The sequence below is a fragment of the Somniosus microcephalus genome, chromosome 9 (genome assembly GCF_052327205.1).
Source record: "Somniosus microcephalus isolate GS21.2 chromosome 9, FLI_Smic_1.0, whole genome shotgun sequence".
In the NCBI taxonomy this organism is placed as follows: Eukaryota; Metazoa; Chordata; class Chondrichthyes; order Squaliformes; family Somniosidae; genus Somniosus; species Somniosus microcephalus.
Window position 1 is genome coordinate 46939422 of NC_140995.1, and position 19107 is coordinate 46958528.

Sequence of the window (19107 nt, forward strand, 5' to 3'; positions counted from 1 at the left end):
ACCAACTAGTTAAGATTTTGAAATATACTCAGCTGAATGTGCAGCCAGGAGGAGCAGGAGAGCACATTCAAAGAATGCAGGCCACTGTTGGCCACCGCTCCCCTGCCCCGATCACTGCAACTATCTCCCTTCCTCCCCCAGCCATCAATACCTTCTGATTCGGTTGCCGCCCACCCCCCCTGACCCTTTCGGGTCCCCTAATACCCCTTACCTGAGAGCCACTCCTGGCTTCAAGGTGACCTGATCTACCATCCTGCTTTACGGGCAAGCTGCCTGTTACCATCTGCAGTTCGCCTACCCGATGATAACGAGGCCTGAGGCTCAAGAAGTGCTTCATGAGAACACCCTTGAACAGCTTAGCTCTAATTTTAACGATATTGCCCCTTTTTCTGGATTCCCCCACCAGAGAAAATAATTGTTCTCTTTCTATCCTATCAAATCCTTTAATCATCTTGGACACCTCAATTAGATCACCCCTTAATCTTCTATACTCAAGTGAATACAAGCCTAGTCTATGCAACCTGTCCTCATAACTTAACCCTTTAAGCCCCAGTATCATGCTGATGAATATGCGCTGCAACCCCCTACTAGTCCAATGTATCCTTCCTGAGGTGTGGTGCCCAGAACTGGACGCAGTACTCCAGATGGGGTCTCACCAGAGGTCTGTAGAACTTTATATAAATTCCACCCCTTTGTAATCCAGCCCTCTTGAGATAAAGGCCAACATTCCATTAGAGTTTTAAATTAATTTTTGGACCTGTCCATTAGCTTTTAGTGATTTCCATACTTGGACCCCGAAATCGCTCTGCTCATCTATAGTTCCTAGCTTGTCACCATTTAGAAAATACTTTGATATATCTTTATCAGGTCCAAAGTGGATAACTTCACATTGAACTCCATCGGCCACAGTTTTGCCCACTCACTCAATCTATCAATGTCCCTTTGCAATTTTTTGCTCCCATTTACACTACTGTGCCGCCTAACTTAGTGTCATCAACAAACTTAGATATCTAGTACTGCGCTGCCCTGGAGTATCAGCCATGGCTTAGTTAGTAGCACCCTCGCCTCTGAGTCAGAAGGTTGTGAGTTCAACTCCAGAGACTTAAGCACAAAAATCTAGGCTGACACTCCAGTGCAGTACTGAGGGAGTGCTGCACTGTCGGAGGTGCCGTCTTTCAGGTGAGACTTTAAATGCAAGGCCCCGTGTGCTCTCTCAGGTGGACGTAAAAGATCCCATTGTGCTATTTTGAGGAGGAGCAGGGGAGTTCTCCCCGGTGTCCTAGCCAATATTTATCCTTCAATCAACATTATCACATTGCTTTTTGTGGGAACTTGCTGTGTGCAAATTGGTTGCTGCATTTCTTACATTACAACAGTGGCTATGGCCACGATTTTGCTGACCTCGGCAGGCCCATGGCAGACGATTTCAGTGGCAGGCCCCGACCCCACTGCTGGCTCCAGCTGCTGTCCGAAATGAATTTACCTTGTTAAGCCTGCCCAGTGCGTTTCCCAGCCAATTAGAGTAAGCGGGTCTGGTTACGTCATTTGATGACGCGTCATCAGCCGGTTTCCTTAAAGGGACCATGTCCAAATTTATTTGACATTCGTTCTGTCAGTGTTCTATAGCATTAAGGTGCTGCAAACACTGACAATCACTGTCCCCATAATTTAATAATTTCTCTGTATCCACCCTATTGAATCCCTTTATAAGGAGGATAGATATACTCAGTGATCCAACAGGAGTTAGGAATGTTGTCTAATTGAATTATTAAATGCTTCCCTTACATTTCTTTAGAGTTGCACTCAAACCCCGCAGCCAAACTAATGAAAGAAAAAAAGAAAGAAATTGCATTTCTATAGCGCCTTTCATGATCTCGAGACATTCCAAAGCGCTTTACAGCCAATGAAGTACTTTTGAGATGTAGTATCTGTTGTAATGTAGGAAGCGCAGCAGCCAAATTGCGCATAGCAAGCTCCCACAAACAGCAACATGATAATGACCAGCAAATCTATTTTAGCAATATTGGTTGAAGGATAAATGTTGGCCAGGAGAACTCCCCTGCTCTTTGTCGAAATAGTACCATGGGATCTTTTATGTTCACTGTGGTGTATGTACCTTTAAGAGGAACTATGTTTTTTTGAAGCCCCTGTGTACTGTAGTACCGGTAGTGACCACTCGGGTATATAAGCCTGTATAGCGACTTGTATAGTTTAGTTCACCTCCAGACTTTGTTCAGTAAACACTTGTTAAATCAACTCCTGCTTTCCGGGTCTTCATTAACACACGGATACAACAGTGGCGACGAGTTAGAAACGAACTTACCTGCAATTCGGCAGCACCTCAAGGAGATCGATTCCTCAGACGAAGGTCGAAAAAAAAACAAAAGAAAAAAAAAACTGTGGTTTCACCAGCTAAACGGGCTGGTGGCAGGTGCTGCACTAATCCTTCCTGGGAGGCGGGCTGCGGCTCGATCGGGTAGCTCTGCAGTGGGGCCGGTTAGTGAGTCGTGAGGCAGAAGCAACAGAGACAGAGGCCTAGAAATTGAGTTGGCGCCGCGCCAGGGCTTTAGCGCCGGAAATTTAGCGCTGGCGCTAAGTCCCCCTGCGCGCGCCAAAAATTCAGTAGCGCCGCGCCCAGACGGCTGCCGGCGCTACTGGTGGGCGTGAGCGCCTCCCAATGGGCGCTGACTGCCGCATTGCGGCGCTAATCCGGCGCTGCGTGACCCGATGCCGTGCGGCAAGCTGGGGAAGTGCAGGCCTCCTCCTTCAGTTAAGGAGGAGCTGCCTGCACCCACCCGCTGTCCGTTCAAATATTGAAAAAAATGAGCCCGGCACCTCGGACAAGTGCCGGGCTTGCAGGCCAGACGCATCTGTTCCGCGGGGGGGGGGGTGGAGGAGTCCGGGGAGGGAGGTGCGGGCAAGCGGCCGGCGGGAAAGCGGCCGGCGGGAAAGCGGCCGGCCGCCGCGCGACCTTAATGCGCCGGCGCTAACTCGGGGAAGACTCGGTTGAAAAAATCTTAGTTGCGGCTGCCACGGGCGAGGCGGCCGCAACTCAATTTCGGCGCTGGGGCCCGTCACCACGGCAACCGGGACGCTGCGCACACCGATGACGTCATCGGTTCCGGCGCAGCGCAACCGGTCTACCGCCGATTCTAGGGCCCCAGGGAATTTCTAAACTGGCCATAACTCCGGCGCTAGGCCCTCTAGCGCCTCAAATGCGGCGCTAAGGCTACTCAATTTCTAGGCCAGAGGGTGGAGCACTCAGGACACGGCCGGCGCTGCAAAGCAGGTCGGCGTTCGGACCAAGCAAAGGGAGGGGAAAGTCCCAGAGAGTCCGACGGAGTGACGGAGAAACTGTTTAATAATATATATGTAATTAAAAACCGCGGAGAACAGTGTTGTCAGCAGCGGCAGCGGCGGGAAAGCGCGGGAGGTGCCATCTTGACTCGACAGGGAAGAAGAGAAAGCGCGGGAGGCGCCATTTTTGATTTTCAGGATGCCTAAGACTGGCAATATTACTGCTTTCGATAGTGATATAGAGGATTGGACCACATATGTGGAAAGAGTGGAGGTATATTGCAAGGCGAATGAAGTAGCGGATGATAAAAAGGCATCGATACTTCTAAATCTGATGGGCGCAAGGACATACGGGCTGTTATGAAACTTGATCACTCCAGCCAAACCGATGGACAAGAATTTTAAGGAGATTGTTGATACCCTACAGGAGCACTTAAACCCAACACCGCTGCTGATAGCGGAACGATTCAAATTCTTAAGGAGGAATCAGCACAAGAATGAAAGTAACGCTGATTACCTCACCGAATTATGAAAGCTGTCTAAGCACTGCCAATTCGGGGCAGGACTGGCAGATTCTCTACGAGACAAATTCGTCTGTGGTCTCCTAAGTGAAGGAACACAGAAAAGACTACTTTCTGAGAAAGATTTGACACTGGACAAGGCTTTCAGTGTGGCTGTATCATACGAAGCAGCAGCAAGAGGAGCTTCAGAGATACAGCAAAAGCCATAGTACTTCGGCACCCACGAAATGACACGGGGTTTCGAGAGATGTTATCGCTGCGGCAGATCCACCCATGACCAGAGGGACTGCTGGTTCAAGGACAAAGCATGCAGGCAATGCGGAAAGATGGGACACATTGCACGTGTATGCCAATCTGGAAAAAAATCCACTGACAGTAAAAAGGTCAATAAGGAAAAGGACAGGAAGGTACAAATGATGACGGACAGTAGCTCCGAAGACCAGAAGAGCGATAGCGACACCGGAAACAAGAGACTAAGCTGTCTCAAATTACATAATGTAATTGCCAAAGAAGATTACCAGACCATTTGGGTTACCCTCACAATAGTGGGGTCCCCAGTTAAAATGGAGCTAGATACAGGATCAGCTCTGACCGTCATAAGTCGATGGGATTACGAGCGGCTATTTCGCCATATACCTTTGAAAGACACATCCATTATCTTGAAGACATATACGGGGCAGAAAGTATACCCCAGAGGGAAAATAAGGGTGCCTGTTGTATACAACGGCAAGGAAATACAGAAGTTGTATTTATACGTTCTGCAAGATGGTGGTCCACCATTGTTGGGACGTGAATGGATCAGAAAGATACGTTTGGACTGGCACTCCATTCAGACATTGACGGTGACCAGTAAGAAAAAAAATGATGATGACATCATCCCTGGATGATTAAAAGAAATCTTGGCTAACGCCAAAGAAGTGTTTCAAAAGGAACTAGGAACCCTGAAAGGCGCCACCGCCTCAATAAAAGTAAAAGATGTGGCAATTCCCAAGTTTTTTAAGGCAAGGCCGGTGCCATACGCAATTCGTCCAGCAGTCGAGGCAGAGCTGGAGAATTTGGAAAAAGCAGGCGTATTACCCAAGGTAGATTGGAGCGAGTGGGCAACACCCATCGTCCCGGTCATGAAGAAAACATTGAATAATTATAAATCTGAAGCACAGAGAAAAATTCGCATCTGTGGGGACTTCAAGGTGACTGTAAACCCGGTTCTTCATACGGTACAGTATCCTCTTCCGAGGATAGAAGATATTTTCGCCTCACTATCCGGAGGGAAACGTTTCACCAAAATTGACTTGGCACAGGCATATCTACAGATGGAGGTTGAGGAGGCCTCTAAAAAGTATCTCACGATAAACACACACAAAGGCCTGTACCAGTACAATCGACTGGTTTTCGGAGTGGCATCAGCTCCAGCTATCTGGCAAAGAGCTATGGAGCAAGTCCTGCAAGGGATTCCGGGGACTCAATGCTACCTAGACGACATCCTTGTAACAGGAGAAAACGACAACAAGCACCTTGCCAACTTGGAGCAGGTGCTCACGAGGCTGAGAGAACGGGGCGTACGAGCAAATCGCCCCAAGTGCGAATTTTTCCAGAAACAAATATCATATTGTGGCCATGTCATTAACGAAGAAGGGTTGCATAAATCACCTGAAAAATTGAAGCAGTCGTAAAAGCCCCAGCGCCTGAAAATGTCTCACAATTAAGGCCGTTACTGGGATTAATAAATTGCTATCATAAATTTTTACCGAACTTGTCAATGGTTCTGCACCCTCTTAATGCACTGCTACAAACGGGAATAATTTGGAAATGGAGCAAAGACTGTAAATGTGCCTTCCATAAATGCAAAGGCTTGATCACGTCCAAGGAAGTGTTGGCTCATTACAACCCATCACTGCCAATCAGACTGGCGTGCGATGCATCCCCTTACGGCGTGGGAGCGATATTATCGCATAAATTCCCTGATGGCTCGGAGCGGCCGATAGCTTTTGCGTCACGCTCATTGAACTCAGCTGAGCGTAACTATGCCCAGATCGACAGGGAGGCACTCAGCCTGGTGTGGGGGGTGAAGAAATTCAACCATTACCTACACGGAGAAAAATTTACCTTGTTGACTGACCATCAACCCCTCGTCTCCATATTCAACCCTAAAAAGGGCGTTCCCATTATGACAGCGCAAAGGCTACAGAGGTGGTCCCTTTTCCTAGGGGCACACCAATGTGACATAGAATACAAAGGAACAAAACAGCATGGGAATGCTGACGGTTTATCGCGCCTACTGTTGCCAATGGTAGAAGAGGCACCTACAGTGGACCCAGTGGAGATGTTCCACTCGACCATAGTTGAATGTCTACCAGTGACAAAGTCTACCATTGAAAAGGAAACGAGAAATGACCCGACTCTCTCACGAGTCTACGATTTAACGGTGAAGGGATGGCCAGCACATGCCGAACCACTGTTATCAGCATTCTCGCAAAGAAGAGAACAGCTGTCAGTGTGCCGAGGAACCTTGATGTGTGGATCCAGAGTGGTGATTCCACCCAAACTCCAGGATAAAGTGCTAAAGGAGCTTCACGAGGGGCATCTGGGTGGAGTGAAAATGAAGAACTTAGCCAGAGCATTTGTGTGGTGGCCAGGTATCGATGGAGACATTGAAGAAATGACCAAGAGCTGTCTAGGATGCCAGAAGGTCCAAAACGCCCCACCACAAGCCCCTCTACATCCATGGGAGTGGCCCTCATCTCCCTGGCAAAGGGTACATATTGACTTTGCTGGTCCATTTATGGACTCAATGTTCTTAATCACGGTTGATGCACACTCCAAGTGGCCGGAGGTAATAAAGATGTCCTCCACCACCGCGGAAAAAACCATCACAGTATTAAGGACCATATTCGCCAGGAATGGGCTGCCTGAACAGACCTGTTCTGATAATGGACCGCAATTTGTATCCGAAGAATTCAGGAAGTTCTTAAAAAACAATGGGGTTAAGCACTACACGTCCGCCCCATACCATCCCGCCACCAATGGATTAGCTGAAAGGTTTATCCAGACCTTCAAGAAGGCCATAAAGGCCATGGGTAATGAAGACATAAATCTACAACATAAGGTAGATAACTTCTTGTTTGCGTACAGGAATGCAACACATGTGGTTACAAACCAAACCCCCGCCATGATGTTTTTCAATAGAAGACTAAGATGCCGGCTGGATTTGATCAAGCCAAACATCAGAAGGGACGTAGAGAACCGGCAATTTCAAGGCATGAATGAAAGGCCAACTAGAACCTTCCAGATAGGTCAACAAGTTTTGGCCCGGGACTACCGTACCGAGAAATGGCAGCCTGGAACTATTTGCACACGACTAGGACCGCTGATGTATACCGTGGACATTGGAGAAAGCATAATAAGGCGCCATGCTGACCAGATCATAGAGTCATCCGAAAAGGGACAACCTACACCACAACTCTATATGCCTAATGATGAAGCAGAGATACCCATAGTATCTACCTCCGATCCGGTGATACTGGAACCAGATGAACCCGACACTGGCATTCAAGCCGAATCGACCTTGCCAAAAGAACCTACTACACCACCGAAACCTACTACACCACCGAGGCGCTATCCGGACCGAGTCAGGAAGCCTCCAGAGAGACTGAATTTGTAATTGATTAACTTCAGCAAATGTGTAGATTATTGTTCTTGTAAAAATGTTAATTAATGATTACTTAAAATATTATGTACTATTTATCTAAAAGGGGAGGAATTGTGGTGTATGTACCTTTAAGAGGAACTATGTTTTTTTGAAGCCCCGGTGTACTGTAGTACCGGTAGTGACCACTCGGGTATATAAGCCTGTATAGCGACTTGTATAGTTTAGTTCACCTCCAGACTTTGTTCAGTAAACACTTGTTAAATCAACTCCTGCTTTCCGGGTCTTCATTAACACACGGATACAACATTCACCTAAGAGGGCAGATGGGTCTTTTGTTTAATGTATCATTCAAAAGACGGCACCTCCAACAGTGCAGCACTCCCACACTACTCAAATGAAGTATCAGCCAGATTCTTGTTTTCACTATTGGGGGAGTTTAGTTGAAAGAAGTGTGTAAGTGCCATCCCTACAGAATGATGTAGGCCAAACATTTCTTCTTCCCTGAAGCCCAAGCTATTTCTAACAAAGATACCCCCTCCCACCTCCCACCAGTACCATTCCCACACCCCCACCACCCCAGATATTGGCACAAGCACCTTTCAAACTGTGATTCAAACTCAGGCGTCCTGCTGAGATGACTGTTCTGCACCTCCTTAGACATGAAAAGAAAATATCAGATTTTCAGACAAGTTTGGTTAAATCTGACAGCTGCTTTTGTGCTGGTTCACGAACCTCCTCTGTTTATAATGCAGGGTGGTTTCTTGAACCAGCAGGCAGAAGAAAAAAATACTCATTACTGCCATGAACCTTCATGCCCGCCTGTAGCTAGCTCTGGCTTCCATGAAGCACATAGTCCGCTGCCTCTGTCCCAGCAGGGAAAGATTAAACCCAAATAATGGGGCTGGTGCAAGGGGATATTTGTCTGTGTGTGTACATTATACCAGCACACATCAACTTTGTGTTGACAGTGAGGAAATATTTGACACTTTTATATCCAGATAAACATTAGATGTAATTGTAATGCTGTGAAACCTTAGTTTAGGAAGATCATTCTACTACTGGGATGCAGGGCTGAAAACTTGGACTCAGTAAAGAAAGAACTTGCATTTATATAGAGCCTTTCATGACCTCAGAACATCCCAAAGCACTTTACAGACAATTAAGGACTTTTGAAGAGTAATCACTGTTGTAATCACTGCAAATGCAGCAGTTAATTTGCCCACAGCAAGCTCCCACAAACAGCAATGACATTCTGACCATGACATAGTGATGTTGCTTGAGGGATAAATATTGGCCAGGACACCAGGGAGAGCACCCCTGCTCTTTATCAACTAGTGCCGTGGGATCTTTTACATCCACCTGAGAGAGCAGACGCGGGCCTCAATTTCACGTCTCATGTGAAAGACGGCACCTCTGACAGTGCAGCACTCCCTCAGTACTGCACTGGAGTGCCAGCCTGGATTATGTGCTCAAGGCTCTGGAGTGGGACTTGAAGTCATGACCATCTAATGGAGTTAGCAGTATCTATTTACTCCATTTGCCTTCAAATTCACTCAGATTTTGCGGCAAGAGTCGAGATAGTTTAGAATAATTCACTGTGTGGGAGCTACGCTAACTTTTATATTTTTTCAATATACAAACCCGATGCCATGTTTGCCCATATTTGAATATCTTATTGGATTAAAAAATTAAATGTTGCAGCTACTGAGGTGCTCAGAAAATAATTGTACTTTCCAACATATACCATGTAGGTTTTGAAACAGAATCAGAAATAAGGAGCAACATGTAGGGCGGGGGGTACGGAGCCCTAAAAACCAATGTTGTCTCTTCCTGCTCACTGGTGCCAGTCATGGAGAAGTCTGCTGACTTTCTGGTTGAATTCCAGATAGCAATGACTAACTTTGAATGGGTTAATGAGGGAGAAAATGGATGTAGAAAAGAAGGCAAAAAAGGATGAAGAAAAGAGCAAAACAGATGTGAGAAACTTTTGAACAAAAGAGCCAAAGTCTTCTTTTTCTAAAAAATGGGCCAAATGTCAGTCTCTCTTGAAATCATTGAACCAGTAACACAAACAATTCAATACACCTGGTCATTTATGGTCTCAGACCAGAAAATGATCAATAAAGTTGCCGGATTGTTAAAAGTCAACTGGTGCACTAATGCCCTTCAGGGAAGAGAACCTGTCACCCCTATCCCTAGGGCTGGCCTACATAAGACTCCAGGCCAATACTACATGGTTCACTTAAAGCTCTCAGAGAACCTAGGGATAAGCAATAAATACTGCCTTTGCAGGGTCACTCACATCCCAAGAACAAATTTATAAAAAACGATGGTGAGAAGCCACTGTGTGTTGTGTTCCATGACGTCCAAAAACCCTTTGAGAAACAATTACATGAAAGACTCATTCCGCAAGAGCAAGACGTGGATGTGGCTAAAGAGAAAAGAAAGCAGAGTGTAGTCGTCAGGGGAGTTAGGCAGCAACGGGAGAAGGTGTTGCATAGGGTGCCCCAGGAGCCATTTATGGAACTCTTCCGGTTTCCCGAATCCATATTTGGAAACATAAGGCTAAGTTTTAACCATGAACGGGAATCAGGGGGTCTGGGAAGGGCAAGGTGAGTGCCAAATCCTTATGACCTCGGCAGTGTGCAACCGGGTAATTTTAACTCCAAGGCTGCTATCTGCATACTGCCAGTCAGCTGCCCGCCCCAAAACCGGCGGACGACAGCGGAATTACGGGTGACAGGAGGCCACTGGCCTGCACCAAAGGAACGGTAACAAGTTAAGTCGAGGAGAGTCGTGTTTCGGTAGGGACTCGCATTCTGGAAAGGAAGAGCCTGGGCAGGGATGGCCGAAACTTTCCTTATTTTAGTTTCAAAAAAATTAAATCAACACCCCTGCAATATTTTTAATAAGAACATGAGAACATAAGAAATAGGAGCAGGATTAGGCCATGAGGCCCTCAAGTCTGCTCCGCCATTCAATATGATCATGACTGATCTTCAACCTCAACTCCAGTTTCCCACCTGATCCCCATAGCCCTTGATTCCCCTAGAGTCCAAAAATCTATCTATCTCAGCCTTGACAATTCAGCATCCACAGTCCTCTGGGGCAGAGAATTCAAAAGATTCACAACCCCAAGAGTGAAGAAATTCCTCCTCATCTGAGTCTTACATGGCTGACCCCTTATCCTGAGACAATGCCTCCCAGTTCTAGACTCTCCAGCCAGGGGACACAACCTCTCAGCATCTACCCTGTCAATCCCCCGCAGAATCTTATGTTTCAATGAGGTCACCTCGCATTCTTCTAAACTCCAGAGAGTATAGGCCCATTCTACTCAATCTCTTCTCATAGGACAACCCTCTTATCTCAGGGACCAATCTAGTGAACCTTTATTGCAGCGCCTCTAAGGCAAGTATACCCTGCCTCAGATAAGTACAACAAAACTGTGCACAGTACTTCAGGTGTGGTCTCACCAAAGCCCTGTAAGGATCAGAATTGTATGGTTTTGTTTTAAAGGTGATAGCTACGTCCCTGGCCTTTGCTCAAGCCATTTTTCAATAGGTTTCAAACTGCCTGGAATGCTAGCATTTCATGTGAAAACATTGTTTGAATATTTGGTAAAAATGATTCCTGCTTCCAATTTTGTCCCATAGATTATGAAAATGGGCAATGCAATCAGAAGAAAGATTAAACAGCTATTGTCGGTACAGTGTTCGTTGTGTTTATTATTTATTAACTTGCTGGAGTTGCATGTTTAGTCATAAAGAACCCATACTAGGTACTGCTGTGGCATTAGGAGGATGGTTTAAAAACAAATTGTGCTCTTAAATTGGGCCACATTTCACTACAGTTCCAGATTTCCCATCATGTCCTTGATACTAATGGTTTTCATCACTTCAGCCCTTAATATTCCTGAACATCTCAGAGGAAGCACGCTAACATTGAAGTGAAGGGCTGACTCATTACCCTTTGATCTCCTCCATGCATTTTGATGGCTCAGTGAAAATCTGCTTCTTTCAGTTCTTCAAAGGCACAGTCTCCTTGGGTCTCTTGCACATCTAACTTACAGCAATCACCTCTTTGATAGATTCACCTTAGTCTGTTATTCTACATTTTTAGCCTCATTATCTCCTCTGACCTCAAATGAAACTCCCACATCATCTTTGCTGGCTATTTCCTGCGGACACTTTCATTTTCCCTTTGTGGAGACCAGTAGCTTATGTCGTTGCTGCTTTGCCAAGCTTCCTCTTTCTGCCTACAGGCATGGCTGCAACTCCTCCATGGCCCACCATTTCAGCTCTTGGTGGGGTCAACAGCGAAGGTCCAGGGCAGGTGCTTCCCGCCACTTGCGCCGGGATGAGCCTGCCCCTCCCCCACTACCATGGATTTTCACGTCCATGGTTTTCAAAATAGGCAAAGAGAGAAATTAAAATGGAGGTATGGAAAAAGACATCCTAACCCAACTTGGCCAAATCTGCCCCACATACCTCACCTGTGATCTTTCATCCATTGTAGACTTTTTATAAGCATGGGTGGGCTAGGTATCCTGCCACTGGGGTGGACTTGGGATACCTACCCCCGCTTTATAAAGCCCAACGGGAGCAGGAAGGGGAAGAACTTCAAAAGAATATAAGAACGTGGCTTCAAAAAGGGATAGGGACAATTATAATACTTTTTCAGTATATTGGCAGGAAAAGAGGAGTGAGGAAGAAAGTTAGATCTTTAAAAGATAAATGTGATGGCATAACTGAAGGTTGTTGAATTACTAAAAAGTAAGGAAAGAACTTGCATATATACAATGCCTTTCATGACCTCAGGATGTCCCAAAGCCCTTTATGGCCAATGAAGTATGTTTTGAAGTGTAGTCATTGTTGGAATTAGTTATATTCCAGAAGTAATCACCAAGGAGAAAAATACTGGCTCTCTAGTATGAATACCATAAAATATTTTGCAATCAGTACGAATGAGGTATTTAAGTTAAGATAAACTTATTTCCTTGTACAGAATGCATATATCCTAGAATGCTGAAGGAGACTAGGGAGCAGGGATGAAGTGATAAAGGATTACACTGTGTACTGGAGAGTTTCCACATGGTTGGAACCAAGCAAGTATAGTGCCCATACTTAAAAAGGGGGAGCAATTGGCCTGAGGTGGCCACAGCCTTAGTAACCTTAACACCACAATCACATAAAAAAATGGAAACTATACGAAATAGGTGGGGTGAGATACTGTATTGTAATAGCTTAATATAAAACAGCATGGATTCAGAATGTAAGGTCCTGCTTGACAAACCTCTTTGATTTCTTCGATGATGTCACAAATAAAATATATTGTGGAAGTGCCCATACGATCGTTTATTTGGACTTCGAAAGAGCCTTAAACAAGAGCGTCACATGAAGCACTACCAATTTTTAATTAAAAAAAATATTCATTCATGGGGTGTGGGTGTTGCTGTCAAGGCCAGCATTTATTGCCCATCACTAATTGCCCTTGAGAAGGTGGTGGTGAGCTGCCTTCTCGAACCGCTGCAGTCTGTGTGGTGTAGGCTCTCCCACGATGCAGTTAGGGAGGGAGTTCCAGGATTTTGACCCAGCCATGATGAAGGAATGATGATATATTTCCAAGTCAGAATGGTGTGTGACTTGGAGGGGAACTTGGAGGTGATGGTATTCCCATGAGCCTGCTGTTCTTGTCCTTCTCGGTGGTAGAGGCTGCAGGTTTGGGGGGTGCTGTCGAAGAAGCCTTGGCGAGTTGCTGCAGCGCATCTTGTAGATGATACACACTGTGGCCATGGAGGAGTGAGTGTTTAAGGTGATGAAGAGTGAAGAGTTTTGCCCCCGATCCCTATTGACTTCCATTTTACTAGGGCTCCTTGGTGCCACACTTGGTCAAATGTTGCCTTCTTGTCAAGGGCAGTCACTCTCACCTCACCATGCACCTGCTGCCCTTGTCCTTCTAGGTGGTAGAGGTCACAGATTGGGAGGTTAAACTAAAGCCAATGGAATTACAGGTTAGAATGAATGGCCAGATCAAAGAAGTAGCAAAGAGAGTGCTTGTGTCAGGCCTAAGACAGAAAATTGAGGTAATATGCCTGTGATTTTCCAATCTGCAAGGTCAGCAGGTGAGGTTCCTCACTGGTAGCCCATCTTGGTGAACTGGTGAAGCAGATTGCCCAACCATTGCAGAACCCTTACAAAGAGCTGGCAAAAGCTCAATGGACCAAATGGCCTCATTCTGTGCTGTACGATTCTATGAACCCACCAGATTTTCAACACATTGAATTCAATGTTGAAACACTAGAAAGAAGAACTTGATGGGCTCAATGGCTTGTTCATCCCTTTGATTTTCCTTTTTCTTATGTTCTCATATTTGTATCCTGGTGCCTGTACCCCAGCGAGAGTTGGGGAGCTTCAGGAAAAAGGGCAGAAGATTGAGAAATATATATATTTTTATTGTAGCTCAAGCACATTGAAAATTCCTAGTTCCATGTAAAAATTGACAAGCCATTAAAGAGTTCAGCAGGAACATGAGAGTTACAGGAATATTTGGAGAAGCCGACACTCAGAGCCCTGTAATTCCTGTGGGTTCACTCCACATCAGGCATGCAAAAGTTTTTTAGCGGGAGCACGCCCGACCTTGACAACTTTAATTGGTTGTTCTTAAGTCTCGCTATTCATAGAACATAGAACATAGAAGATAGGAGCAGGAGTAGGCCATTTGGCCCCTCGAGCCTACTCCGCCATTTAATGAGATCATGGCTGATCATTCAAATTCAGTACCCTGTCCCTGCTTTCTCCCCATATCCCTTGATCCCTTTAGCCTTAAGTCTGGAGAAGGTAAGTCCAACATCCTTACAGTAGATATTCTGGAATTAACATACCATAAAAGTAAGAGTATTATGTGTAAAAAATAAAATGTATCCTATATTATACAAGGCAGAAACTAGGGTAGATGTTCACTTTGTGCGATAATGTAAAACAGATGATTGCCAATTGATAGCTCATTTTACGTCTCTCCTGACTTTTATGTCCATTGAGCTCTATCGGGAATGATGTAAAACGTTCGGCCAACTCACTACCACCCGTTTTACATTATTGCACAAAGTCTGTGTCAGAAAGGGGAAAGGTTGACAAGTTATTTTTGACCATCTCAAGGTTAGATAAAATGCCAACAATACTGAGCTCACCACATGTTCCCAGGAACCTTCTTCCACATTTAAATCTTTCTTTTTATGTTTTTTTTTTATTACCCTGAAACTCAAGGGACAATTGGGGCAATGACAAGCTTTTAAAAGAAATTATCAGTCTGACAAATTAAACAATTCGCAGAGCAAAGCCATGGGCAATGCTATCACCTGGAGTGATTTGTAAAATGTTTTACAGAATGCGAAAGAGGGAATATCCCCAAGGGGCCATCGGTATACTGTGGTTTACTTTTCATGGATCTTTCCTCTGCTGGGCCCTGTACTCGTACACACAATGCAAAGAATGCTCACATCAATTTTTGGATTTCAACCAGGATCTTAATCTTATCGAAGAAGGAAAAATATCTGAGGGTCTATCCAATATCGTTCCTGAATATGTATTTGGAAATAATTGTTCAAAGCTTTAGCAAATAGATCTCTGGAGTTACATCGTATCTTGTTTTTAATAATCATTAGCTTGGTTTCACATAATGCGCAGCGTTAATTCAAAAACAACAACAACAACTTGTATTTATATAGTGCCTTTAAAGTGGTAAAACATCCCAAGGCACTTCACAAGAGTATTATAAGACAAAAATGTGATGTCGAGCCACATAAGGAGAAATTAGGGCAGATGAACAAAAGCTTAATCAAAAAGGTAGGTTTTAAGAAGCGTCTTAAAGGAGGAAAGCGAGGTAGAGAGGTGGAGAGGTATAGGGAGGAAATTCCAGAGCTTAGGACCTAGGCAACAGAAGGCACGGCCACCAATAGTTGAGCGATTATAATCAGGGATGCTCAAGAGGGCAGAATTAGAGGAACACAGATATCTCGATTAATAGATAGTCCAGTAAAAGCAGGCAAACTAGTCATCGCATTCTCACAGAATCCAAATATCTTTGCCTCCATAAAACAATCACTGGGGGATCATTTTAATTTGGGGTGATAGTGCAAAATGGGCGATATTGATTCAGCCGCCTGTTATATATCTCTCCCAATGCCACTGACTTAATGGAACTCAAAGTCAGGAGAGATATAGGGGGAAAACTTTGGTAGGTTAACGCCTCCCATTAGCGCCTGCAGAGGGTGGTAACAGAGCATCGATGCAGTAGTGCCAGGGCGAGGCGAATCCAGTACCACACAGCATTGCTGGCTGTGCAGCTGCCTCAGCAAGGAGAAGCACAACAAGGAGGAGGAGCTGGAGGACTGAAGCAGGTGTGCTCATGGCAGATCCACCTCACTCGGGTGGTCAGGGTAATTGAATGCTTCATGCCACCATCTGTACCACAAGCTACACACACTGCCAAAGCACCAGAGTCCCAGCACTCACCCACCAACAATCTCTACCTACCAACACTCACACCCACATCTCACGCCTTGCACATAATGACAGCTATTTAACTATTGCAAGCACAAGGGTCATTAGTTATTAGAATGAATGTGATATGTGTGATATGCTTATGTATAAATTTATTAATGGAGTTTGCAATATTTTGTGGCCTCTCTCATTCCACCTTTGCACCCAGGAGATGCCGTTTCTTGATATCACGTGGAGTGAATCAAATTGGCTGAAGACTGGCTTCTGTGATGGTGGGGACCTCAGGAAGAGGCCGATATGGATCATCCACTTGGCACTTCTGGCTGAAGATGATTGCAAATACTTCAGCCTTGTCTTTTGCACTCGCATGCTGGGCTCCGTCATCATTGAGGGTGGGGTTATTCCTGGAGCCTCCTCCTCCCATTAGGTTTTTAATTGTCCACCACTATTCACGACTGGATGTGGCAGGGCTGCCTCACAGCGCCAGAGACCCGGGTTCGAATCCAGCCTCGGGTGACTGTCTGTGTGGAGTTTGCACATTCCGTGTTTGCGTGGGTTTTCTCCGGGTGCTCCGGTTTCCTCCCACAGTCCAAAGATGTGCGGGTTAGCTTGATTGGCTATGATAAATTGGCCCTTAGTGTTAGGGGGATTAAATACATGGGGTTACGGGGATCGGGTGGGATATGTGTCGGTGTAGGCTCGATGGGCCGAAATGGCCTCTATCTGCACTGTGGGGTTTCTGTGCTCCTGTGTGATTACCCTCCTCCAGTAAAGACCTGTTATTTGTTAATGTACAGCATCCGTGTGATTATTTAATAATAGCATATCCACTGAACCATGGATCCAACGGTGGCGACGAGTGTCGATTCGAATCTACCTGCAACATAAAAAAAAAAATAGTCGAGGCCAGGAACACGGGCGTTGACCACGAGCAACTGCCCAGCAGTCAGGCAGAGATCCAACTTCGCAGGGGAGGCTGTGGAGAGCCGGGCTTGGTTCCCCAGCCACAACGAGCAGTAAGAGACCGACGACAGGTCCAGCGCAGACCCTTCCCGAGCAGCGGTGGCTGGAGCCGACCGACGGCGGAGAGAGAGCCGAGCAGCGTCGACGGGGTAAGGCAGAGGGTGAAGAGCGCAGGGCGCAGCCGGGGGTTGAACACCAAGCGGCGTCGAAGAAAATAAAACAAACCGGAGAGAGAGAGGGTAGGAAACAGCCAGGTTCTAGACTGAGCGGCATCGAAAAATATAAAAAGAAGAACGCGCAGAGCACAGCCAGTGCTCACGGGCTGAACAGGGTCTGCGGGGCGAAGAAAGGGGAGATGCCATTGAGCCGCGGAGAAGAAGGAAGAGCGCGGGAGGCGCCATTGAGCTGCGGAGAAGAAGGGAGAGCGCGGGAGACGCCATTGAGCCGCGGAGAAGAAGGAAGAGCACGGGAGACGCCATTTTTAGAAGCCGCAGCGGAGAAGAAGGGCGAGCGCGGGAAGGAAGGAAAGCGCGGGAGACACCATTTTGTGCCAGCGGAGAAGAAGGGGAAGTGCAGGAGGCGCCATTTGTGATAGTTAACGCACACCCAAGGATGCCGAAGAGTGGCAGTATCTCTACGTTCGACAATGAAGTCGAAGATTGGGCGACATATGTGTAACGTATTGAGGTGTACTGCAGGGCGAATGAAGTGCCAGATGCTAATAAAGCACTGGTTCTGTTAAATTCCATGGGTGCAAAAACTTATGGGTTACTGCGAAATCTCATAACCCCAGAGAAGCCGGTAAACAAGAATTTCGAAAGCATAGTAGAAATCCTACAGGACCACTTGAACCCCACACCGCTGCTGATAGCAGAACGATTTAAGTTCCATAAAAGGAACAAACACAAAGACGAAAGCAATGCTGAGCACCTAACAGAACTGCGCAAGCTATCGAAACACTGCCAGTTTGGAGCGAGACTAGCAGACATGTTAAGGGACAAGTTTGTGTGTGGGCTACAAAGTGAAGGAACCCAGAAACGGCTTCTATCAGAAAAGGACCTTACGCTGGACAAAGCTTTCAGTATGGCAGTATCACACAAAGCAGCCGCAAGGCGCTGCAGAGATACAACGGAAACCGCAAGAATATGGCACCAATGAAATGTCCTATGGAACAGGGAAGTGCTATCGCTGCGGCAGAACAACACATGACCAGAAAGATTGTTGGTTCAAGGACCAAGTGTGCAGACAGTGTGGGAAAGCAGGACACATAGCAAGAGTCTGCAGGTCTGGGAAGAAAACCAACAGTAAGAAACCTCCACAGGAGAAGTACAAAAAGGTACATAAGGTGATGGACAGTGGTTCAGACGAACAGAAAAGTGACACAGACTCCGGAAGCAAGGAGCTGGGTTTTCTGAAACTACATAAAGTAACTGAAATGGAGGATCACCAGACTATCTGGGTTACACTCAAGATAGACGGAGTCCAAGTGGAAATGGAATTGGACACAGGGTCAGCTCTAACAGTCATAAATCAAAGAGACTACAAGCGGCTATTTTCACACATACCCTTGAAAGCTACAGAGATTGTCTTGAAGATGTATACGGGGCAAAAAGTCTAACCCAAAGGAAAAATAAGGGTGAAAGTGACATATAAAGGCCAGGAAATACCTAAAATGGATATATATGTATTGCCAAATGGAGGACCACCACTGCTAGGACGTGAATGGATCCGGAAGATACAATTAGATTGGCATTCCATACAGGCACTGAGGGTTGAGGCCAAAAAGGATGACGACGTCACACCTGGACGACTGTCAAAAATGCTAACTGACACAAAAGAAGTGTTCCAGGAGGGACTAGGAACACTAAAAGGAATAACAGCAACGATTAAAATAGAGGAAAATGCAAGCCCAAAGTTTCTGAAGGCCAGACCAGTGCCTTATGCGATCAGACCAGCTGTTGAAGCAGAGTTGGAAGGGTTGGAACGTTCAGGAGTACTGTCCAAAGTGGAATGGAGCGAGTGGGCTACACCCATCGTTCCTGTAATGAAGAGGTCGTTGAGTAATACGCCTGGGGAACCAAAGAAGGTCCGCATCTGTGGGGATTTTAAGGTGACAGTGAACCCAGTCCTTCACACGGTGCAATACCCGCTTCCACGAATTGAGGATATTTTCGCCTCG